This window comes from Brienomyrus brachyistius, unplaced genomic scaffold (assembly GCF_023856365.1).
Source record: "Brienomyrus brachyistius isolate T26 unplaced genomic scaffold, BBRACH_0.4 scaffold124, whole genome shotgun sequence".
Classification (NCBI taxonomy): Eukaryota; Metazoa; Chordata; class Actinopteri; order Osteoglossiformes; family Mormyridae; genus Brienomyrus; species Brienomyrus brachyistius.
In genome coordinates this window covers 407952-433530 of record NW_026042399.1, presented here as the reverse complement: position 1 = coordinate 433530, position 25579 = coordinate 407952, and the positions used below count along the sequence as shown (strand labels likewise).

At 42.0% G+C, this 25579-nt stretch overlaps 1 long non-coding RNA gene across 1 annotated transcript; it reads left to right on the top strand.

Annotated features, from left to right (window-relative positions):
* The first annotated feature begins 508 nt into the window (after nucleotides 1-508).
* LOC125727883 (uncharacterized) lies at nucleotides 509-2068 on the top strand. The gene is made up of 3 exons (XR_007388877.1): nucleotides 509-605; nucleotides 1093-1139; nucleotides 1296-2068. It is a non-coding gene; the product is annotated as an uncharacterized LOC125727883 (long non-coding RNA).
* The last annotated feature ends 23511 nt before the right edge of the window (nucleotides 2069-25579 follow it).

Below are 25579 nucleotides of genomic sequence, written 5' to 3'. Positions count from 1 at the left end.
GCACCCAGTGTGGAGAGTATATCTGCTTCAAAGTTTTATTTAGCTTATTCTGCTATTAAGACATTTATTTCTTTTTTTAATGTAATGAATTTTCTAATTTAAGTGCTTAAATTAAATTACACAGATGTTAATTTAATAATTATCCATCCATCCATCCATTTTCCAAACCGCTTATCCTATTGGGTCGCGGGGGGTCCGGAGCCTAATTTAATAATTATTTCAAATATTAATATCCATCCATCCATCCATTTTCCAAACCGCTTATCCTATTGGGTCGCGGGGGGTCCGGAGCCTAATTTAATAATTATTTCAAATATTAATATAAATTGTTAAAATACAAAATACTAGAAGTTCATGTTAAAAATGGACTATTTACAAAACAACTGCTGTAATGTGTTATCGATTTGATCTTTAACTAATGTAATGTAAGCAAATGGGAAATGTGTCTCTATATCATTATGCTGAAATCTATCTCTTTGTTACAGGCTTTCAGAAGCTGCTGGATCCTCTTCACTCTGGCTTGCTGATAGTTTTATCTTGCAGCATTATTCTGAACGTTGCTCTCATTTGTATAAGATGTAAACTGACCTGTACACACTGTGCAGGTACGCTGCCCGGCTTTATGCACTCAGAAGGACAAAATGTAGATTTTAACAAATTATAGAAATATAAAATTGTTTTATGATAGATAACATTTTCATATTAAAACCACTCTTGCAGGTAATACAGTTTTAAAATCCATTATTAAATCTCACCTTATTTATATAAACCTTTTTGTACTGTAAGATTTACATTTTTGTATTATATCTTTCATATTTTGCAAAATCTATTGAAATATACATGTTGCAATAAGTTGCATATCAATAACTTTTATTACCAAGATCTCCTTTATAGCAATTTTATTATATATGATATATGAGAACAAATGACACGTATCCAAACATGCACACTTAAATTGACAGAAGTCATTTTTACTTTCATTTTTGAGACAAAAAGGATGTTGATTGCTTGAAAATTCGGAATGTTATCTGACCACGGTATGATACCGTGCGAAATTAAATAATATATTGATGTGTTATATATTTTAAACAGATGAAAAGAACAGTGATATATCAAAAGTGGAATGGTCACGCAAGCAAGTATGTAATAAATATTTCAAATTACAAATCGTCAGTAAAACAAATGAACCTCAGACTGATTTCCATCCTGGGATCAGCATTTTAAGTGCTATTTGTGAAAATAGGTAATAGCAAACCGATTTGATCCATCCAATTCTGCCATCTTTGTCTCCACAGTGCCATGACGAGGACACACTGAATTACGCTGCCCTGAACCTTAAGAAGCCAAAACCCAGGAGACAGAAGAAAGACGGGAATAATGACACTCTGTATTCTGACCTCCGCTACAGAGATTATGAATAAAGATGCTTCTCATTCATGTCAGTCACACAGAGTGTTCAGGGTGTAGCTTTAATAATGTTCAGAGGAGGGCAGGGGAGCCAGTGCTTCTGAGACTGAATCACGGGATTTTACGGAGCACCGGTGCTGAGTTTGGTGTCAGTGTGTTTGGGGCGCATTTTTACTGGAAGTGCAAATGTTCAAGCCAGACTGGGGGCTGAGGGAGGGGGAGAGGGGAGCCACAGAGATTATTTCTTCATGGCATGGGGGGGAATAAGCGGCTTTAATGTTGTGGAAAGGCTGAGTTGCTGCAATCAGTTCTTTGATGTCACACATGCTTACTTGTCTCCCTTGTGTACCATGCTGAATGGTTTGGGGCAAACGCACAGGGACTGATCGATTATATTAAACAGATGAAAGAAACTGAATGAAAATTTCAAGTGTTCTTAAATTACGTTTTTCATTTAATTGTGTGTTCTGGATGTATTTTTGAGTATATACATGTACCTGTATATGTACCTGTATATATACCTGTGTCGTTAATAACGATGTGGATAATTAAGAAAGAGGAGTTTTGTTTCTTGCTCCCTGTCTTGTTACTTGGCTCACAAACATACACACACATAGACACACACACAAACATACACAGACACACAAACACACACACACATAGACACACACACACACAAACACACATGCACACATGCACACACACACACTGCTACGGCTCTGTAAGAACACTACCATGCTCTTTTGTGTGAGTGGGGTGGGGGGTGTTAAATAAGATGAAAATGACAATGGCTGTACTTTTGTTATGTCAGTTGTGTTTCTATAGTCATTGTATCATATTCCACAAGCTTTTTATTCTACAAGATGTACAAGCCAGTCAGTGTATTCAGTGGGGTGTTCAGGAGTCATTAGGTTCTGAAAAATGTCTTGCATTTAAAACATAATGTACTTTTGAATACTTAAGTATTTTTAGATGCAAATACTCCAGTACTTTAACTGAAGTAAAAAATTAACTGAAAAACTTTGAGTATTATTTGACGAGGAGTATCTATACTTAACTCAAGTAGTGAAGTTGTGTACTTTGTCCACCTCTGTCCAAAAGTGACATACAGCTGTAAGCTGTTTGGGTTTGTTTGTCTGCTGAGTGCTTCTCTGCAGTGCTGCAGATGTTTCCACTGGTTAGATGCAGCTCAGGAAGACTGACCCACTGACTGCACTGTGCTGGACTCACTTTGCAAAGAGTAAAAACCACACAGACAGAACAATATCTGCTTCTTGTAAGACCCTGTTTCCTCTCTACCTCACCCAGGTCACGCTTTCAAGTATTCAGCCTAAGTTATTTTATCCAAACAAGCCACCATTATTATTCATGCAGCTGGACATTTGACTGGAGCACATGATTGCTACATATCACTACTGTACATGGAACGGAATGTACAGTTTTCACAACAGAACTTTAGAAAAGCAAAATTCTCATCAGTCCACATCTCTAACCACCACACATCCTAGGGCTCCCATTTATAATGGTACATTTTTGTTTTATTCACATTCTTTTTCATCACACAGATAAACACCATCCATTAATCTTACAGCATGTATCCTGGTCAGGGTGATGGGGACGACACCACCTATATCGAGTGTGATTTAAGGCCAAGACCTTAAAAGGGAGAGTCAAGACTGAGGCTTGTTACAAGAGCAGTGGGGCACAAAACAACAAACAACATCATTATGAATGTAAAATAAATGGATGTATATATAAATATAGGGTAATAATAGAAACAAAAAATAAGAATATATTACATACAGAGGAATATTATAGGAATATTAAAATTAACTTATACACAATCCTTAACTTATACACAATCCTATTGCATGTAACATTATTGCTCATGTGCCAGATATTAGCCTCCCAAAGGAAGCTGCCACACAGGGCATAATGCACTGGCTCAATGCAACACTGCACATCAGTGAATAAGGAGGAACAATATTGCAGATCAGCAGCAGATAGAAACTGTATCAGAAGACAGTGAACAGGGGAAAAGTTCAATGAGCAGAGTGCAGATTATAAAGCCTGACTGCTGTGGGGCCCAATGACCTGCGGTACCGTTCTGTCACACGCCGGGTGTCTGAGTCTCTTACTGAAGGAGCTGCCCTTACGGGCCTCCATAGTCTGCTGGGGGGGTGAGAGGTGTCACATAAAATTGATGACAGCCTTGTTATCAGCCTGCTCTCATCCATCTACTCTACAGTGCCAAGGGACGCTCCTCCCTGATGATGAGAGGAGTCTAAGCATGTGGACATTTGGGATAATGTGAGTTCAGAACTGGATGGTCAGCTGTACGACTTCCAGTCTGTAGGCAGACTCATCACCTTCAGTTATGATGGCAAACACAGTAGTATCACCTGCAAAATTCAGGATCTTCACTGGAGCAGCAGTGATTTGTGTAGAAATTGAAGAGAAGAGGGAGAGCACAGAGCCTGGAGGAGCTCAGTGCTGAGGGTCAGCGTGTCTGATGTGTGCTGTAAGCATACAGATGTCCTGCATTTGTGGAACATTTTGTTTGTGCTGCTGTTTATATGTGTTGTTGACGCTGCAGTCAGTAATTTTCCACTAGCAGTCTCACCTCTGCATTTTACAGGAAGACTGACCGACTGAGAGCAGGGTGTTTGTGTCTCTCTTCTCAGTGAGCGAAAACCACACAACCATCAGGTCCTCAGCTCAGGCCCACTGCTTCACTAGAAAAACCACAAAGGGTATTTTTATCTAAAAGTGGGTGAGCAAGTGAGATGTTATTGACAGCATGAATTTGTCTACTAACATTTTAAATTCAAACCTAAAAAGCAGTATGTCCAGGATGTCAGTAATTACATTTAGTCAGTATGAACAATTTGGGTGCAATAATATAGAATAATGTAGAATTTTGCATAATTCAGTTAATACCAGTAAGATACCGATCATTAACACTATAAGGTCATGTTGCTGAATCTCATTGTTAAAGTTAAATGAATCTACGCATTTTTATACACACAAGACTGTGCTTAGTTCATCTTTCAGTCAAAATCACACAGTGAGGCAAATCTGACCATCTTAATTGTTTTTGCTTGTGTGGAATGGCATCCCATGCAGGCCTGTGCTCTGTGCTTCCTGGGACAGGTCCCACCCTCTCCAGACCCCGATGAGAATTAGTAGTCGCTGGATAAAAGATTGACAAAAGATAAAAATACAAAAGTCATTCTTGCTGTCTAACCTCTGATTACTGCATGACATTTCTGATTTCTGATAACTGATAAGTAGAAAATATGTTTAGTCTCTTGCTTGGTGGTAAGAAAAAAGGAGAACCACAAAGAGCACAGTCATTTTCAAGGTTATTTCTCACTGGTCAGTGTGAAAGGCTGCGTCATTAATATAACGCCGGGCTCAGCACAGTGACTGCACCTGCGCTGCACTGTAGAACACAAGCCAGGCTGCAGACCATCAGCCCTGAAAGTTAAAACAGGACTCGTATGTGTGTCATGTGGTGTTTAATAAAAATTTACAGGACAGAACATAGTGGATTCAGTTTCCTTTGCTCTTACACTCCCAGTCCAAAGTGTGGCCACGACTGCTGTCAATGCATCTGTCTCTTTTTTCACCTTAATTTTTCACCTGTGTTATTCACCTTAATATCAAAAGGCTCCAAAGCAGTACAGTAATGCAGAACAAATATTGTAACTAACAAGGAAGTGGGGAGGTAATGGACAGAAGTGTTGGTTTTTGGTAACTCCACTCCTCTGACCTCCACTGTAATTTTAGGTTCCTTGGAACAATATTGTAAACCAGTCATCACACACCTAGGGGTTAAAGTCGACACCAACCTTAAGTTTGACACTCAGATAAGGTTAGTTGTCAAGTCAAGCTTTTTACAATTGAGGCAGTTGGCCAAAATAAAGCCAATTCTTTCTAGGCAGCACTTTGAGACAGTAATCCACTCTTTTGTCACTACTAGTTTGGACCACTGTAACGCCCTCTATGTTGGGGTTAGAGGCTCCACTATTGTTCACCTCCAGAAGGTTCAAAATGCTGCCGCACATGGAAATATGAGCATGTCTCCCCCATTTTAGCCTCACTCCACTGGCTGCCCGTACATTTTAGGATTCATTTTAAAATTCTGTTATTTGCTTTTAAAGCCCTCAGTGGTCTTGCTCCATCTGACCTGTGTGAGCTGCTTCACCCTTACACCCCCACCCGCTCTCTCAGGTCAGCTGATCAGCTGTTCCTGACGGTTCCTAAGACTCAGCGTGAGCTTAGAGGGGATCGAGCCTTTGCAGTCGCAGCTCCTAAAATGTGGAATGACTTGCCTTTTCACATTAGAGAGGAATCCCCTCTGTCCGTTTTTAAATCTCTTCTAATCTCTTCTCCTTCACCTTTGACACATTGTGAGATGTTAATTTTAATAGTAAATCTTATTTTAATCTTAGCCTTTTCTTTATTAATTAATAGATTTTTTTAAATTTTTATTAATGGCCTTTTACTCACATTGAATGTTTTGGTTTTTATTAAATTTCTTTTACTTCGTTTTTAAGTGTGTGAATGTTTTTATTTATTCCTTTGTGCAGCACTTTGGTCCATAAGGTTGTTTAAAGTGCTTTTCAAATAAAGAGCTGGATTGGATTACATTGGAAGATGGCTCAACAAATCTCTTTCACAGAATGTAAAATTCGACAGAGGGCGCAAGGTGACATTCTGTCAGGGGCCCAGAATTTTTAGCTACACCTCTGTGTTACTGTGTTTTTTTTGTTCTAGCCATCAATAACTCTGGAGTTGCTATATCGCCACCTGGTGGTGAAAAGATCAGACAAAAATATGTACACATGTTACCAACAGTTTGAAATTGAAGTGCAGAGTTAACAGGTTTAATTAATCGTCCCCACGGATGCCAGTCATGAAATTTGAGAATTGCAAATTAAAACACAGGAAAAAATCAGGAACACTACAAGATAAAATATTTAGCAAACACTCAATGTGCATCCAGGGTGACAAGGGACAACTGGAGGATGATATGACAATCTGACAGTGACATTCACAGCACTTTATATGTTGCCAAAAACAGAAAAGGGGATTAAAATCAAGAATCAGAAATCATGTATGAGGGTGGGGCTGCTTGGTGGTGCAGTGATTAGCACTGTTACCTCCCACCACTGGGACTCAGGTTCGAGTCTCCGCCTGGGTCACATGTGTGGGGAGTTTGCATGTTCTCTCTTGCTAAATTGGCCGTAGGAGTGCATGTGTGTGTGAATGGTGTGTGAATGTGCCTTGCAATGAGCTGCCCCCCCGTCCTGGGTTGTTCCCTGCCTCGTGCACAGATCCTTCCAGGATAGGCTCTGGACCCCCCGCGACCCAGTAGCATAAGCGGTTTAGACAATGGATGGATGTATGAGGGTGAGTCACAATGACGACAGCTGCTCTGTTGACTTGGTCCCAGGAGTCGTCAGCGTTGGTCTGCCGGGGCCCCCGTCCTGTCTGTGGAAGCACCCGTCTTGTTGGCTGTTCTCTCTGCCTGGGCCCCCTCTCCTGCTGCCTCACGTTTGGGTTGAAGTGGCTCCCCAGTGCTTCTGTAAAGCTCTTTGTGTATCTTAGAAAAGGGCTGTATAAATGTAACATTCATTCATTTATTCAAGGTCCCAGCCAGAAGAGTGCAGTACTACACTGTCCCCCACAGCCTGAATCAGCTGGATGTTATAGGATTAAGACACTTCCTGCATTAGGCCATTTACCCTCAGTGTATTTCCATACCCTGACAGGATGGATGACAATACTATGGCCCTAATTTTCAATACACAGTTTTCACAGGAGTCTCACCCTCATCCACATTCTCTGCATTCCTTATCTCATGCTTCTTTGCCACCCGCATCTCCTCTGCCTGCTTTGTCTCATTTTCCCACAATTGAAACACCGTCCAATTTGTCTCTGTTTTAGTTCTACCACATTAGTCCCTGAGCAACCAGTCTGATCCCGTTCCTCTAATTTCAGATGCATCTGGCTTATCTGATTGGGACTGAAGCTGCTGTTACTAGGAAAACCACATTCGTCCCACTGGGGCAGGTCTGACACCGCGTCCTTCCCATATGTCTCCCATAATTGTTGTACAGAATTTCAGCTGGAGTTCTTTCCCAGAAGCAAGTAATTTCACTTTAGCACCTGTTCAGTAAAAGTCAAGTAGGTCTTTAATGTTATTTTTAACTTTACACAGTTGAGTATAGTACAGTTACAAAAGAAACTGTTTCCCTCGGACCAAGGTGCTACTTAAATTAACAGAAGACTAACACATACCAACCTAGCAACATACTGTATGGTGCATAATGAGCAAAAACTGTGCAAACATTGCAGGACAGTGCAAAAAGAGAGGACAACTGACACCAACGAGCACAAACAGCACAGTAAACCCAGTACTGAGAAGGCGCAGTTTGGTTGTCCAATGAGGTAGCAATAAAAATAAATAAAAGTAACTGTAAACATGGCGACAATAAGATAAAAAATAGTAGTTAAATAATAAAGTGTGTTAATGAGTGTATGTGTGTGTGGTATCAGATTAGTCCCTGAGAGTTCAGTAGTCTGACGGCATGGGGGATAAAGCTGTTTGAGTCTGGCTGTGAAGGCCCGAATGCTCCGGGACCTATTTCCAGAAGGCAGGAGGGTGAAACGATAATGTGAGGGGTGGGTGGGGTCATCCACAATGGTGGTGGCTTTGCGGATGCAGTGTGTGGTGTGAATATCTGTGATGGAGGGGAGAGATATGTTAGGGTTATCTTCTTCTGAAGATGCGCTGGAAACAAACCAGTCTCTGAACACAGAACAACACAGACAGCTGTGATGACGTTTTACTTGCTGCAAGGTGTAGGGAATCCACTTGCAGAGTCTCCGCAGTTTCAGCAAAATGATGGTTTATTGAACAGCAAAAATAATACAATGTAATACAGTGTAGAGACACACCGGGTACTGAAAGGCAGCTCAGATACAAATTGAAGACAGTTCTTCACCCCCCTTTATACCCAAAAAGGCCCTCCCCACCAAGGTGTTGTGTGTAGGTGTTGTGAGTGAATTTACATATAAAGAGTGACCCCCTGGAGTGTGAGGATCCTGAGACAGGGACGGGACAGGACAGGGTGGAGACTTTTATGATCATTGTAATTCAATTCTTATCACCTTATCTTATCCTTATCACCATAGTGGTGCCAACTGGAACCCCCATTCTCTCCCTGGCTTCCCCCATGATCATAAATTCCTAACATTGTCTGCATTCAAATGATCAACCAAGAACCTTGGGACATTTTTACCACTTTTCCTTACAAAGGGAAGCCCGGTCCTGACCTCGAGGTGTCAGCCTCTCAGTCGAACTCAGCCAACTTCGAAAGAGTAACTCCCCTCGCAGTGTCTTTTATTGAGGTACACAAACAGGATATGCAACTGACATTGAACATTGTTTGTCACCATATATGGGGTGGAAATATTCAAGCGACAGTTCTTGAGACGTGTTATTGCTCAATTAAGATCAAGCTGCGGCAGGGTGTTGTTTCTAAGCGTCTAGCAAAATGATGATAAAAAAAGTACATATTTCTCTAACACGATACTCCCAATGATTTTCTCACCTGTCATCACTATCTGTTGTAGGGACTTGTGATCTGAGGCGACACAGTTCTCAAAGCAGACCGTGATGCAGCTGCTCAGGGTGCTTTCAACAGTTCCCCAATAGAGTGTGAGAATGGGAGATGGGCTTTTCTGAGCTTCCGTGGAGAGTAGAGGTGCTGCTGTGCTTTCCTTACTATGGAGCTGATGTTGAAGGACCTGGTGAGATTCTCCGCCAGATGGACAACAAGGAATCTGGTACTCTCTACGATCTCCACAGATGAGCCATCGATGTGCAGCAGAGAGTGGTCACTCTGTGTTTTGTGTTCTTCTAACGTCAACAACCATCTCTTTGGTCAACATTCAGAGACAGGTTGTTGGCTCTGCAGCAGTCCGATAGTCATCACACTTCCTCTTTGTATGCTGAGTCACCGTTTTTATTGATGAGACCCACAACAGTCTTGTCATCTGCCTGATGTTGATGATGGAATTCGAAATGTGCATTGCTGCTCAGTTGTGAGTCATCGGAGTTAACAGCAGTGGGCTGAGCATAAAGTCCTGGGTTCCTGCTACAGCGTCTGAGCAGTTGCCTTCGTCGCCCATAGCTCCTGCGCAGCCCGAGCAGCCGCCTCCGCTGCCCCCTGCGGCCCCAGAGCCCGAGCAGCCGCCGCCTGCTTTGCCCGTAGCTCCTGAGCAGCCGCCTCCGCTGCCCCCTGCGGCCCCAGAGCCCACGCCCGAGGCGCTCCCTCCGCCTCAAATGACTGTGCCCCCTGGGGCTCTTGTTCCTGGCCCCACTCCTGTCCCTGACCCAGCTCCAGACTTTCCTGCCCTAGTCCCCGAGGAGGTCCCGGACAGTCTGACCACCGTGTGTGCCACGCCCCCTGATTATCCACGTGTGCTTCCCTGATCGTACCCAGCTGTGTCCGATTATTTTCAATCAGTCCTGTCTATTTGAGTTCATGTCTTACTAGAGTTCAGTGTCCGTCATTGAAGTCCGTCTGCGTGAGATGTTTCCTGCACCCCGTGTTCCTAATAAATCCCCGTATCCTGCCTGCCTTGCCTGTTTCCTGCCCGTCCGCCGCTCCCGTTAAATGGCGATCGTGACACAAGGCACACGCACATCAAGTACCAATGCAGCAAATACAGATGAACAATTTAGGAGGAATACTAGTCAAAGGAAGGAAGAAAAGCAGCCCACCCTATCTCATGGTCACGGACACAAACATCAGGGAGTGTTATGAAGAAGACATCACACTTAACACCATTGGTTTTATGCAGTGAATTACACCAGAGAGAGTTTTTACATTCTAGCTGTGTTACGTAACATTCCTCAGCCTTCAGGTTTTTTCCACACAATGCACGACATGCAGGGGTGCCAAACAAAACAGCGGAACTGCAGTGTAGCCAATTATTTGTTTCAGTAGTTTTAAGAAAACTAGAACATAAAATGTTTGTTTTACTTAGTCCACAAAAGAGTTTTTACCTATCTTAGTGTATTTTACATCACATACACTCTCGGTCCGTTGTGGAGTCCATCCCACTGTAGTTGGAGAATGCTGCCATCAGTCGCTTGGTGTAGCACTCGCAGGATTTACCAGGCTCCTGTTTAAACTGATGCATCATGCCCCAGTCCATGCGCAGGAGGACCAGTCTCTGAAGGGCTGTCGCATGGTGAGGCCTGTTCTGCCTGGGGTCCAGCAGGTCACTGGCAATGTCCTTCAACTCACAGTGGGCTTGCGTTCATAGTGGGGTACCGCAGGGTTCGATTTTAGGACCACTATTGTTCCTAATTTACATAAATGATATGGATACCAATATATACAGTAAACTGGTGAAATTTGCAGATGACACCAAGGTGGGTGGTGTAGCAGATACTGAATTAGTGGCTCAGCAGCTACAGCGGGATCTTGATTTAATTAGTGACTGGGCCGATACCTGGCAGATGAAATTTAACGTCGATAAATATAAGGTACTCCATCTAGGGAGCAGAAATATAAAGTACAGGTATTTCATGGGTGTCACTGAAATAAAGGTAGCTGATCATGAGAAAGACCTTGGTGTGTATGTTGATGCTTCCATGTCCCATTCTCGCCAGTGTGGGGAAGCAATAAAAAAGGCCAATAGGATGTTGGGGTATATCTCCAGGTGTGTGGAGTTTAAGTCAAGGGAGGTAATGCTAAGATTATACAATTCCTTGGTGAGACCTCACCTAGAATATTGTGTGCAGGTTTGGTCACCATATCTTAAAAAGGACATTGTGGCCTTAGAAAAGGTGCAGCGTAGGGCCACAAAAATGATTCCTGGTCTTAGAGGAATGTCATACGAGGAACGGTTACTTGAGCTAAATCTGTTCAGTCTCAAGCAAAGGAGATTGAGGGGGGACATGATCCAGGTATATAAGATTCTAACAGGTTTGGATGCTGTTCAACCAAATAGTTACTTCAGCATTAGTTTACACGAACTCGTGGCCATAGGTGGAAATTAGCGGGAGAACATTTCAAGCTGGATTTAAGGAAGCACTTCTTTACGCAGCGTGTAGAGTATGGAATAGTCTTCCTGATAATGTAGTGCAAGCTGAATCCTTGGGTTCCTTTAAATCAGAGCTAGATAAGATTTTAACGACTCTGAGCTATTAGTTTAGTTCTCCCCAAGCGAGCTTGATGGGCCGAATGGCCTCGTCTCGTTTGTATAGTTCTTATGTTCTTATGTTCAACTCCTTCATCTACAGTGTCAGATGAGCAAACCTTATCTCCCCCTTGAGGATTTGGACATACCAACATAGGGGCAAGAATTTCTGCTACCTCGTCCTGCTGCCTGAGCGTTTCGCCACGGCACTTCTTCACCGAGAAGGAGGTAGAGTCGGGTGCTGAATGGTTATGATCCTCGTCTGCAGGGGGGAGAGGGGAAGGGGCAGGGGAACCACTGGCTACTCCTCCCTCGGTGGCATAAGGAGGAAGCTGCTGTTTGGGCAGCAATGCTTGGGCAGGAGCCACACAGTTTATTTCTGGGTATCTAATTAGCGGACACCATTAGGTCCCTTCAGGGGCTCCACAGACAAACTCATTGACAAAATAGAATTGTCACAGAAAAATTCTTTGTCACATGCTCAGTCGACATGGACTGTGTGCTATTTACATATTTTTGGCACAAACGAAATCTCATATGCATATCGATGTATCTTTGGCACAAGTGGACCTCCATCACTTTAAAGAGGGTAAACTCTGATCAGGAAATTTACGACGTCAGAATAAACGGATTTTTTAACAGAAGTAACTGACATGCCCTAATAAGGAAATGCATACAATCAGAATACAATATCTGTGGTTTTTAACAGTGGTAACAATCTGATAATGAAAGGAATCAGATCAACATTTCTATAGCATGTAACAGAGCTTGCTCCCCTCCAGAACTCATTGTTCCAGTAGTTATCTGAAATCATCTGCAGGAGCTATTCTTTTATTTGTATATTAAGCATAATTATTCATGAATATTATTGATTATGTTTATTTGTTTAATGTTTTTATTTATTCGTATTTATTGTTTATAATATAATGTTATATAGTATTGCAACACTTGAAACGAGAGGTACTTGCCTGCCTTAGTGATATTTACTATTGTCTAAGTGTATTCCCACCTGTAGGAGGCAGCAATGGTTGTTATTAAAGGTGCTGAGATTACGCGGCTCAGGGCTGAAGGTGCAAAGTGAAACAGTCATTGACCGTATTTGCCATGTGTGATGGTGTCTGCATATCGGCCCTTTTGCGCCAAACAAACCAGTTCAAAGTACTGTGTGTTAAAATATCATATGAATAAATCCTCTCAAGAACTAAACTCAATATCGTATCCTCATCATTCAACGCGTCTGACTTTTGCACCTCTTACCACAAGGCAGTGGATTACATGGGGAAATTACAAACAAGGAGAATTTAATCTGTTTTTCCTCTACATTGTCGTTATTCAGAATATTACAGACTATGAACAAAAACGGACAATGTAAGAAAATAAAAAAATGTGTATGACAGAAAGCTAGAGTATTTTTGCAATGGTGAGCACTAGCTGGTTTATGTACTAGCTCACACTCAAGAAACAGCATAAATGCTACTCATACACAGTTGGGGGGCAGGGGTCAGTCCTTGTGCCTGTAATGAGGTCACCAGTTGAAACTAACCCAGCCTCAGCACGTCTGTGGGTCCTTGAGCAAGGCCCTTAACCCCCAGCTCCCTGGGCGCCCCAACAGGTAGCTGCACTTCGCGGACAACTTACTCCACAAAGAGTAAGTTGAGGGAGACATAAAAAACACAATTTCCCCACGGGGATTAATAAAGTCCATCCATCTATGGAATATTATTTAGCACTATATAACGCAGAATATAAGAATTACGATTTTATAAAAAGTATGCCAAATATCCATGATATAATCATTACAATGTAAACATTATAATGTAATCAACACAATGGAACCAACTGAGTATGTATTTGCACCTTTTGTTAGTCTGAGTTTCTGTTAGCTACTTTGTTAGTCCTGAATCTATGAATATTCACATTTTTATCGCGTATATTTTATCACTATGTAAAAGGACAAATATATTATCAACCTTTTAGTGAGACAATGTGTAAACGGCTGAAACTACCAAGGTTTACTACTGAAGGAAGGGATTCACCTGAGTTCACCAAAAGTTCATGGCTGAGTATTTTTAAAAAACCAAGTGGAGCTGCTCGCGCCACTATTATGTTCAACCGAGAGGCCAAACGGTAAAAGAAATGACTGTCAAACTTATCACCTAGGGGTAAATATAAATCTATACAAATATCACCTGCATGCACATTACTTCTTTTACAATAACCAACTCCTGATCCATACTGTTAGTCGTGAAAAAAATAACTATTGTGTACATAGAGGCCCTGTGTAAAAAGATAACTGCCAAGGAAAAGATCAAAAACATTTATTTCAAGGATTCAAAGTTTTTATGGTCATGTACAGTGTACAGTGCAGTTCTTATTTGATTAACTTGAATGTCTTCACAGACAAGACGATTAAACAAATAAAGCAGCGCAACATTATAGTAACTAACAACAAACAAAGCTCACGAGTACTATTACAATATTCATATCATTTATTTAAATTTAATTTTACCAAGTAAATTAATTGAAAAGCAGTTACCGCTTTACCTGCTTCTCGGGAGAAATAGCAGATATACAAACGTCATGTATGTAACTAAAATCTTAAGCCAATAAGGGCAAAGTTGTGTCGTAATGGAGGCGGATCCAGCCTGTGCAGCCTGCTAAGAGGTGCTGCCTGATGTGTCTTGCTCTCGCGGAGTTTTGGTACCATGTGACATGGTGACGTAATGCAACGGGCGATAAAAAATATAACCATGATGCATTGCGTCAGGACCAGAATGCATTGCTTTAAGCTAGCGCTGTATGTGGGTGCATGAAGTGGAAAGCACCCAATAATAAACATAACATTTTTTAAAAAATGTTTTCTTCACCGGTGCAGTGAATTTAAATAAAGAGCTATGATGGTGCTGCAAATGGCTTTGCATAGTAGTTAGTAGTAGCATTAGCCGCTGTGTGCGGCATTAGCTTTCTACAGTCCTTACAGATGGTTCGTGTTTTGTCTGTCTCCCTTTCGCCATTTATATTTTCCGCCGGGCACCCGAAATGCTGACACACAAAAGATTCAAAAGTGTCTGGGGTATCTACTATAGTAATTTAGTCAGATGCCGACATATTTACAGCAGCTCATTTGCAGCGCATTCGTGAAACGGCTTTTCGCTCCAACGAGAAATCTCGTCATGTTGTAATATCGCGAGATCTCGTGACACGCGTTTCACTCCCACTTCTTAGTAACAGTCATGATTTGATAAAGTGACAACCTGCGTAATAATTGGTAATACATAGAGTTTGCTATTGTTCAGGCTAGCAGACTGTTATGGCTTGAGGTTAATGGTGCCTGTTACTTGTGAATTTTCACATTTGCAGGGATCTTCTGCCTCGTGAACGTGAAACGGGTAATTATGCTAAAAGAAGAAAAAAGCAGAACTGCAATGTGTGTAAGGCTGGTGCTGATTTTTCAGTCTGAACACAGTAAAATTTATACAAATTACCTGTATTCAAACTTGTATTCTTTATATAGTTTGGTTAATTACTATTTAAAAGTTTTATCTGCGCTCCATTGTATAACTTATATTGGAGACTTGTATGTACTTTTCGATTGGAAATGGTTAGCTGTATACAGGGGCGCCGCTAAGGGGGGGAAAGTTGGGACAATTCTAAGGGCCCACGCCCTTTAGGGGCCCCCAGAGATCTGAATGGGTGTGGTAGGGGGGCCCAACCTCATATTTTGTCATAGGGCCCAAAATTGCTAGCGGCGCCCCTGGCTGTATATACTTTGAATATTTTTATGATTAATTTCTTTGTTTATTTAATTTGGCAACAGATCTGCACTTTTAGCAGTATTGCTGTCAATTTTTGTGAAAGTTGTTACTAAATAAAACAAAAGAAGCAGACTTGTGTAAATCCTATATTGGTCGTGTATTCTTCCTGTAGCGTAGTGACAGCTTTTTGTACGGAAGCCGTGAACGGCTGTGCTTGCAAATATATTTTCTTCTGAATAATTAGAAGGATAAGCATATTTTGTCGCCGCCGCGAGATAGTCATGCCATACACAGCTCTGCTCGTTTTTGTACTGTAACCGTGTTACTTAATTTGCGAATCCATGAATTTAACGTTGACATTAAGTCAACATTGACATTGACAACGTTGACATTAAGTGTTGCACCTATCTAGTGTTTTACCGTGAAGGGCATGTTATATCTTGTCTCTAAGTCGCACTATGGTCCAGGGGAATGCTATGTCATATTAGAACATGTGTCGATGATGTGGCAATATAAATATTTTAGAATACTGTCAGTTTTAGTTTCAGAAATCCATCATTTGAGAAAAAAGGCCAGTCACGACAAATATATATGGAATATAACAACAGAGGTTAGCTGTATTTGTTTAAGTGTAAAGATGCACATAGAAACATGCATGAGCTCATCTGAGAATAAACTGAATGCAATGAAGATTTGTGACTCCTGCTGGAAAATGCGAATAGTGGCAGGGTCTTCAAGCAGTACATTTGTCTGAGAGTCAGTTAATATTAGGAAAGGCACCGTTTTTTTTTTCAATGGCGCTAATTATCAAGAAGGAAATGGAGTACCCCAGTACCTGGTTTACGGGCACTGGAAGCTCCAGTATCAGTCAGACTTTCATGTAAGTATATGTGTGTTTAATGACTTGTGCATGTTTCATCTTTACCAGGGGCAGAGGGGAAACTCAATAAATAGCCTTCTCTCACACTTCCAGGCCTGCAGAACTGAGCATGTCCCCTGGTTTTGTGCATATGTCTGTAGGCTTTGAGTTTTTCCTATGGGGGCTTCAATTTCCTCCCAGAGTACAAATACGTGCAGATCAGTTGCATTGGGGAGTCCATACTGTGATGCTGAGTGGGTGTAGGAGGAGATTGAGAGATGAAACTCCGGATGATTTACTCCCTCGGCTAACTAACCAGAACAGGATCGTACCAATACCAAAATGATAAGTTTATAAATGTTTTTCACTACCCTGATTCATTCAGTTATTTCTGTTTGTTAATTCCATCCCCCAAGCAAATACATAAATAAACAAACAAATATTCAGGGGGAATGTGTCATAGGTGATAGAATCAGTGGATGAATCTAAAGAAAAAAAGTAATGATTTCTTTCTCTCCAAAACACAATGCACAAAACTCTTAAGTTAGGTAAGACATTGAAATTTTATGACAGTAGCATGATGCAGAGGAACAACAGAAGGAAAAATCTAACTAAACCTGAGTCAACTAGGACTAATTACACTAAATTAAGTGGAACACACAAAATACCTAAAACAACTTAATAAACAAGCAAGAAATATTACATTTGATTAACTATACTGATGCCTGAGGGAAGTTCTTGTGCATAATGCAGCAAGTATATACAGCTGCAGAGACACTACACATAGTGCAAATAAATTAAAAAGTATACAGTACACACACTGATTCCTGAAAAATCTAAATACCATGGAATACTAATGAAATACTGATGATGATGATAATAATAGAAATAATAATGAATTAGTTTAGGGTATTATGCAATTGACATGTACAATTAAAAAAGAAATTGCACCAGACATTTCCTGTGGCAAAGAAGGGTTGCTTTGTGCCACATTACTCAAGTCAATTCACTTTATTTTGTATAGTACATTTTCATAGCCTTACATTGTCTCAAAGCACTTTACTTTGTCCCTGCCCAATTGTCCCAGTGAGCAAGATCTAGCCTGAAAAATTAGAAAGCGACATTGGCAAGGATAAACTCAGTCATAGTAAGAAACCTTTGGAGGAACCAGAGTGAAAGGGGGAGCCCATCCTCCACAGGGCAGAAGTCAGGTTAACAAAGTCCTGATTTATATGGTTTATATGGTTCAATTAGTTAAGTCCGGATGTAAATACAGAATAACTGGCAGCAGGGCACACAGGAAAGACGTAAACAGGCAGGAGGGCAGGCAGGAGGGTGGCACAGGCAGGACGTAATGGGCAGGAGGGCGGGCAGGCAGGGCAGCACAGGCAGCCAGAACTGTTTTGCCACTGCAGTTTGTTTTACAATTTCATCTGCATTTGTTCCCCCAAGGTATAACAGCAGCTAATTTATGAACATGCTGCTTTTCAGAAAAGTTTAATTTCCAGGAGCATGACCAGTGCATGCATTTAGTGTTGATGGTTCTTTGTAAAATGGATGTTCTGTACTTTTATTGATCTGTCCATCCATCCATCCATCCATCCATCCATCCATCCATCCATTCATCCATTTTCTAACTACTTCTGATGAAGTTCCGGGTTATGAGGTATCCTGAAGCCCAGGCAATATGGGACAAACACACACATGCACACACATAGGGTATACCTATCCTTATGGGGCCCGCTCATTGACTTCTATTGGATAAATGCTAACGCTAACTATGACAATCTTAACCCCCACCCTGCCCTAACCATAACCATAAGTAACCAAGCAAAATAAAAGAGGTTTTGCATTTTTAGTTTTTCCACAGCAGTCACAGATTTTTATAAAATAGAGTTTTCCTGGTTTTCAGTTTCGTGGTCCCCATAAGGGAAAAAAAAAACAGGTATTTATCACGCTATGGGGTAGGATAGGTATACCCGCTCGCACACACACACACAGACATGCACACAAATGGATAGATCACCACAGTTACTATGGATGTCGATCCTGCAATAATGAGACAGAACTATCATACTTAACAGGATCATATCCCTAGTTCTACATATGCATAATTATATTTAAAAAAGATCCCACGCACCCAGCACATGAGATGTTTGAACTTCTGCCCTCTGGTAAACGTTACCGCAGTATGCATTGCAGAACAACCAGATTTAATAAGAGCTTCTAACCCCAAAGCCATCAGAATACTAAATGCTAATGAACATACGTTTATGTGAAACCCTACTCTCTCTTACTCTCTGTGCACTTTATTACCACAACTGGTATTAAGTTTACTTTTTATTTATATAGTATAGTGCAATAATATAATCACGATTTGTGTGTGAGTGTGCCCTGTGATGGGCTGCCCCCCATCCTGGATTGTTCCCTGCCTCGTGCCCATTCCACATTCCGGGATAGGTTCCGGACCACCCGCGACCCAGTAGGATAAGCAGTTTGGAAAATGGATGGATGGATATAACTAACATAAGACAGACATTACACCTAACAAACAATAAACACGAAATAAAGGAGTGGATACAAAAAAAATGTAATGCAATGACCAGATTTAACACCTGGATTATGTCCCCCCTTAGTCTCCTTTGCTCGAGGCTAAACAGATTCAGCTCAGCTAACCTCTCCTCATTAAACATTCCTCTAAGACCAGGAATCATTCTCCCAGCCAAGCAAGCCTGAGTCCGGCTTCCACTCCCCCGATCCCCAGCAATGTTAACTTGGAAGGGCGTATTCTGTATGCACAACTGAGACAACCCAGGTGGAGCTCAGCTTATCGGCTGGCAAAATTGCCTTCAGGTATCACCCACCCTAGTGAGAGTCCAAGCTAGGGCCGTTCTCAGAACTCACCCTAAACGAAGTCCTGCTCAAAAGTTGTAATGACCGCCTGAGGTACCTGTCAGCCTTGCCCGTAATGAGTCAGTGGGTGTAGCCGGGCTGACACGCTTTTGGGCATCCAATTGCTGAGAACTCCCCTTCGGTTCTGACAAACTGTACGATCACAAGCAGTGACAGCAGAGCCACAGACAAGCTCAACCAACAGAGAGCGAATGGTAAGCACCCAGCACCCGAAGGGCTCAACTGATCACATCCAAACGACTTCCTGATGGGATTGTGTACGTAACTGGTTTACTGTTGTTAATAGTGGTTGAACTTCTATGCAAGTCCCCTTGTTGGGGGAGAGGGAATGAATGAAAGCATAAGGTGAAATAAAACCTAAAATAAATCAAAAAGGTTAAACGGGAATCAAACCAAATGAATTGTGTTTCTTATTCAATTGTAAACATCAATTAGTTATGCAACAATAACCTAATTGGATGTTAATGTATTGTGATCAAACTGATTTAGTCCGTGAAGTTGATTCCTGCTTTCAGGCAAGAACCTGTGTGTCCAATTATGCGTGTTGTATCACCGCAGTTGACCACCAGAGACCCAACTCAGATGTTGTTAACCTACTATGGCGGACCACTAGAGGTGCAATTTCAATGGAGTGGCACTGCTATGGCTTGCCACTAGAAGCGCAATTTCAAAATTGAGTGGTAGTTCTATGCCTGACCACTAGAAGCGCAATTTCGAAATGGAGTGGTAGTTCTATGCCTGACCACCGGGGGCGCAATATCGAAATGGAGTTGTAGTTCTATGCCTGACCAATGGAGGCGCGATTTTGAAATGGAGTGGTAGTTCTATGCCTGACCACTGGAGGCGCAATTTCGAACTGGAGTGGTAGTTCTATGCCTGACCACCGGGGGCGCAATATCGAAATGGAGTGGTACTTCTATGCCTGACCACCGGGGGCGCAATATCGAAATGGAGTGGTAGTTCTATGCCTGACCACCGGGAGCGCAATTTCGAAATGGAGTGGTAGTTCTATGCCTGACCACTAGAGGCACGATTACGAAATGGAATAGTAGTTCTATGCCTGACCACTAGAGGCGCGATTTCGAAATGGAGTAGTAGTTCTATGGCTTGTCACTAGAAGCGCAATTTCAAAATTGAGTGGTAGTTCTATGCCTGACCACTAGAAGCGCAATTTCGAAATGGAGTGGTAGTTCTATGCCTGACCACCGGGGGCGCAATATCGAAATGGAGTGGTAGTTCTATGCCTGACCACTAGAGGCGCGATTTCGAAATGGAGTAGTACTTCTATGGCTTGCCACTAGAAGCGCAATTTCAAAATTGAGTGGTAGTTCTATGCCTGACCACTAGAAGCCCAATTTCGAAATGGAGTGGTAGTTCTATGCCTGACCACTAGAGGCGCGATTTCGAAATGGAGTGGTAGTTATATGCCTGACCACTAGAGGCGCAATTTCGAACTGGAGTGGTAGTTCTATGCCTGACCACCGGGGGCGCAATATCGAAATGGAGTGGTAGTTCTATGCCTGACCACCGGGGGCGCAAAATCAAAATGGAGTGGTAGTTCTATGCCTGGCCACTAGAGGCGCAATATCGAAATTGAGTGGTAGTTCTATGCCTGGCCACTAGAGGCACAATTTCGAAATGGAGTGGTAGTTCTATGCCTGACCACTAGAGGTAACCAAAGATATAGCTAGGCGGTTGCCGACGCTAGATGAGTGACACACACATTTAATGCATGCGCATGCTGCTTGTGGCCTTCTTCTGTGCCTTGCACAGTATAAAACCCCTTAAAACAATTACTGAAGCGAGACGGCGCACGCGTTACGGCGACAGATTTAAATTGTGAGTGCACTATATCTCGTCGCAAATGGTGCTTAACCACGGTGGGTCTCAAGCACAGGAGACTCCCAATTTCTAAATGACACACACTTGGCTCACAGCGCAAAGTTGTGTTAAACTTGCTTTGTCTAAAGCAGGCACACACATACGAGTATGATCCTGATAGGTAACTAAGCTATCGGTCTTATGTCCAAGCGCAACATAATTTAGGTTAGAACCTCATAACAAGTATTCCCGTTCGCTAATAGAGAGATCTCTCCCAGGATATATAGAAACGGAGACACTCGTCCGAATTGAACCTGGAAACAAAGCGCTACATCTGAGAATCTCGTCAGACATAGGGTTAAAGTTTACTGCAGTTTAATACGAAAGAACTACAATGAAATCACCGAAAATAAAACAAAATAATATAACTACTAATAATAGAAATAAAAATAACTATAATAAGCCCATATGATCCCGCTTAAATGCCTTCAGATTGCCATGAGTGCGACTTTTGCAACCAGTTCACAGTAGCGCTTCTTCACTGCACGTTCGGTCATAAAAAGTTTAAATTGTGTGCTCAGAATAAGTTTAAACCTTGTGCCTTGTGATTATTAACCAATTTTTATGCTGAATGGTCGGCTCAAACTCAATTGCGAAACACCGTGAGTCTGTTAATGTGTGACTTAAATGGAACTCATTAATAACCAGTATCACGTAATAACCTGGGTTAGAATAGAAGGCTTGTCCAACGAGCTGCGTCACCAGGTAATGTAAACGATCGGTAGCGAAGCTCCCCTCACGGCCAATGAGAGAGAGTCTCGCGATATTTCAGGCGAATTTGAGGTTTCAGAGCGTAGATCGCACAGGCAGGGATTCTTGTGAGCACTCAATGAACGGAGGCTGAAGTTGTGTAAAAGACATGCATTTATTCCTATAACTAACATAAGACAGACATTACACCTAACAAACAATAAACACGAAATAACGGAGTGGACACAAACAATGTAATCATGAAAATGCAATGACCAGATTTAAAATGAGTAACCTTAAAAGGGAAAATACTGTTCTGCAAAGCAAGCAATTTGTGGAAATACTGTCCTAAAGTAATATAGCAGGTGAATAGGAGTTTAGGTTGTTATAAATGAAAGGAAGTTTGTTTACTTGGTTGCAGAGTGGGGGGGGGGGGTCTTGGCAGTTGGTTGCGGAGGCTGATGAGCTGATGGGTGATGGCACTCAGGGAGGCGCGGTGTTTGCAGCGGTTGTTGGAGTGGAGCCCCTCTGATTCCCTCTCCTGGTGAAGCTTGGGCTTGGTTGCAGTTCTCTGTCCAGCTGGGTCTTCACTGATAGGCTTCAGGAGGGCTTCTTGTGGGCTTCTCTTCTCTTGGGCTGATGTTCTCTGCCTCTCTTCGTGCTGATGGTCTTTTGTTTTCTCCTCCCTTCTGTTTCTCCTCTCCTGGCTTTGTTCTGAGGTGCCAGGTTTTATAGTGTAAAGTTCGTGAATAGGAGTGACCAGGAATTCGACTCCTGGACCAATGGCTGACCATCCATTTGGCGGGCTTTCGGAAGGGGGTCTGTATCAGTCCTTTTGAGATTTATGACCAGAGTGATTTCCCTTGTATTGATGATTTTCGTTAGGCTGGTGTAACTTTTGATATATTCACTTTCGTGGTAACCACTGACCAGATTTGGAAACTGGAGTGATTTTCCATCGGTTTGATACCAAACATGCCATAGCAGCCTAGCGGTTCACACCTCATACCATCTGTAATGATTAATTAATGATTACTTATATTATGTCGTTATGTTATATTACTCACACCTTATTTTATGCCTCACAATCTATATAATTGTAAATATACTGTGTAGCTGCTGGCGCGTTCCAAACTAAATCTCATTGTACTTACAATGTCAATAAAAACATCCATCCATCCATCTAGGCAGGCCAGTGTCGCCTCCATCCTTCCTGAAGTCAGTGATTCCTTTGTCTTTGTGCTGTTTAGTGCCAAATTGTTTGCTGAACTCCAACCTATCAGTTTCTGGACCTCATCTCTGTAAGCTGACTCATAAGAACCAAAGAGATTTACAAATGAGAGGAGGCCATTCGGCCCATCAAGCTCCTTTGAGGAGAACTTAGCTAATAGCTCAAAAATCTTATCTAGCTCTGATTTAAAAGAACCCAGGGTTTTAGCTTGTGTTACAATAACAGGAAGACTATTCCATACTCTAACTACACGCTGTGTACAGAAATGCTTCATCAAATTCGTTTTAAAATGTTCTCCAGCTAATTTCCACTTATGGCCACGAGTTCTGGTATTTAAACTAACATTGAAATAGCCATTTGGCTGAACAGCATCCAGACCTGTTAGAATCTTAAACACCTGGATTATGTCCCCCCTTAGTCTCCTTTGCTCGAGGCTAAACAGATTCAGCTCAGCTAACCTCTCCTCATTAGACATTCCTCTAAGACCAGGAATCATTCTCGTTGCCCTACGTTGCACCTTTTCCAAGGCAGCAATGTCCTTCTTAAGGTATGGTAACCAAACCCGCACACAATATTCTAGGTGGGGTCTTACCAAGGAATTATATTATCGTAGCATCACTTGCCTTGTCTTAAACTCCACACACCTAGAGATGCAATGTGCCTTCTCGCGTGGTGTTCCTGCAGAGGGAGTCTGTGAGTGCTGGAGATTGGGGGAGGGGGCAGTGTGGCTATGTCTGCTCTGTGTTCCTCCAGACGAGCAAAGAAGCTGTTTAGCTCCTTTGCTAAAAGGGCGTTGCTGTTAACAGTGACGGTGTTGTTGCCTTTGAAGTTTGTAATGTGTTGTATTCCCTGCCACACCCACTGTGGGTTGTTGTATGTGAAGTAGACCTCTATTTTCTGTTTCTCTGCCTGCCTGGCAACCTTGATGCCCCTATTCAGGTTAGCTCTGGCTGCACTCTGTGTTCTTGACTGCGCTGTCTTGTCCTGTAGTATTGTATTGTTGCTCTTGTGTTTATCTTGCACTTTCTCCCTCTGTTTGTGCTCCTTTCACTCTGTATAGTTCTATCTTGCCCGCACTTGTGTCATCTTGTGTTGTTTCTGTTTTTCTTCTTTGTCTTGCACCGTGGTCCAGGAGGAACAATGTTTCCTTTCACTGTGTACTGTGTATATTGCTGAAATAACAATAAACCCACTTGACCACCTGCCTCGATTCATCCTGAAGAGTTTTCCAATGTTGTTCAAAGGTCTGTTTGTTTCGGGTGAAGGACACGCCCCTGGACGTGCTGGATAAGGGGACCACAGATCAGTGTCCTCAGTCCTGCTTCTCCCTTCAAAGCTGAGAGGAAGATGACCCGCCTGCTGGTTCTGGTTTTGGCTTATGGAGCTCTGCTTATCTCCACAGAGGCCCAGCAAGATTACCACAGTCTCCCTGCACTCTACAAGACGGCCATTAAACTCGCAGTCGAAAATGCTCATCAAGGAACCCGTCAGCACATGAATTTCTATAACATCCAGGGCCGTCCGAAGGTAACTGCTGAGAAAGTGTTTACAAAAGTGTGAAACTTTCATCATCTGCAAGCTGAACTAATGAGAATCACATTGATTTTGATGTTTTAATTTCAATGCATATGATGCTTAATGTCTCTTCACAATGAAAGTGATGGTTGTATATCTCAGCCCTGGTCAATTTTACCTTCTCACAGTTTCTCTCTGAATCTGCTGCAGTCAAGTCTGTGACAGTTTGCCATTTTTTGGGTGATTATTGTTTGTTATATTGCCTTTAAAACAGTTGTAGGCAATTTTGTATATAACGTGTTTATGTGATTTAGATCAGCAGTGAATACATTGACATTGAGATTCTCTTGAGAGCAACAAAATGTCCAAAGTCAACTGCAACAGACCATCGGGCTGACTGTATTTTCATGGACAAGAGGGTAAGTAAAGAGTCACTGTGACTGTGAGCATTGGACATATCAGTTAGCAAATTAATTTAGGTTCATGTTAACTTTTTTGATGCCCTGCGGAGGAAAGTTAGCCAACAATAAAGTAACAAATAGATAGGTGGCCTCAAACAGCCAGTTCCATCACCTTATTCTCAAATTTTAGTAGGTTTACAGGCTTAAAGGCTGGATTACCAGGCAGTTGAAATCAGCCTTAAATGGCAGTGTGGTGTTTTGTGGTGAAAGGGCAATTAAATCTGGTCAGAGCAGGGTAGATGCGCAGTGTGAATTACCCTTTAAATTTACCTCTTTAAATAGTGAACTACAGGACCACTTAGCTTGATCGGAGGACAGTATTTTAATACAGAGCAGTGTTCAGTTAAACGGGATTTGTTGTTCATACTTTTAGATGAACTTGCTTTGTATAATATAGCCTTAAGGTGACCCTGCTTTGGAAGCTCTTTCCTCTAAAATTGTTCTGTGTCATTAAACCCTGCAGTCCAGCAGCTCTGCCTTAAATCTTTAGATATATCTTTACTACACCTTCTCTCACTGTATTTATTGCCCACCACTCTTTAAATACTGTTTTTGTGTGTCTGTGTGTTTTTGCAGCCATTCATTAACTGTAGAGTTTGCAGCAGACGGTCTGGTAATAATCTTACACATCCATCAATTG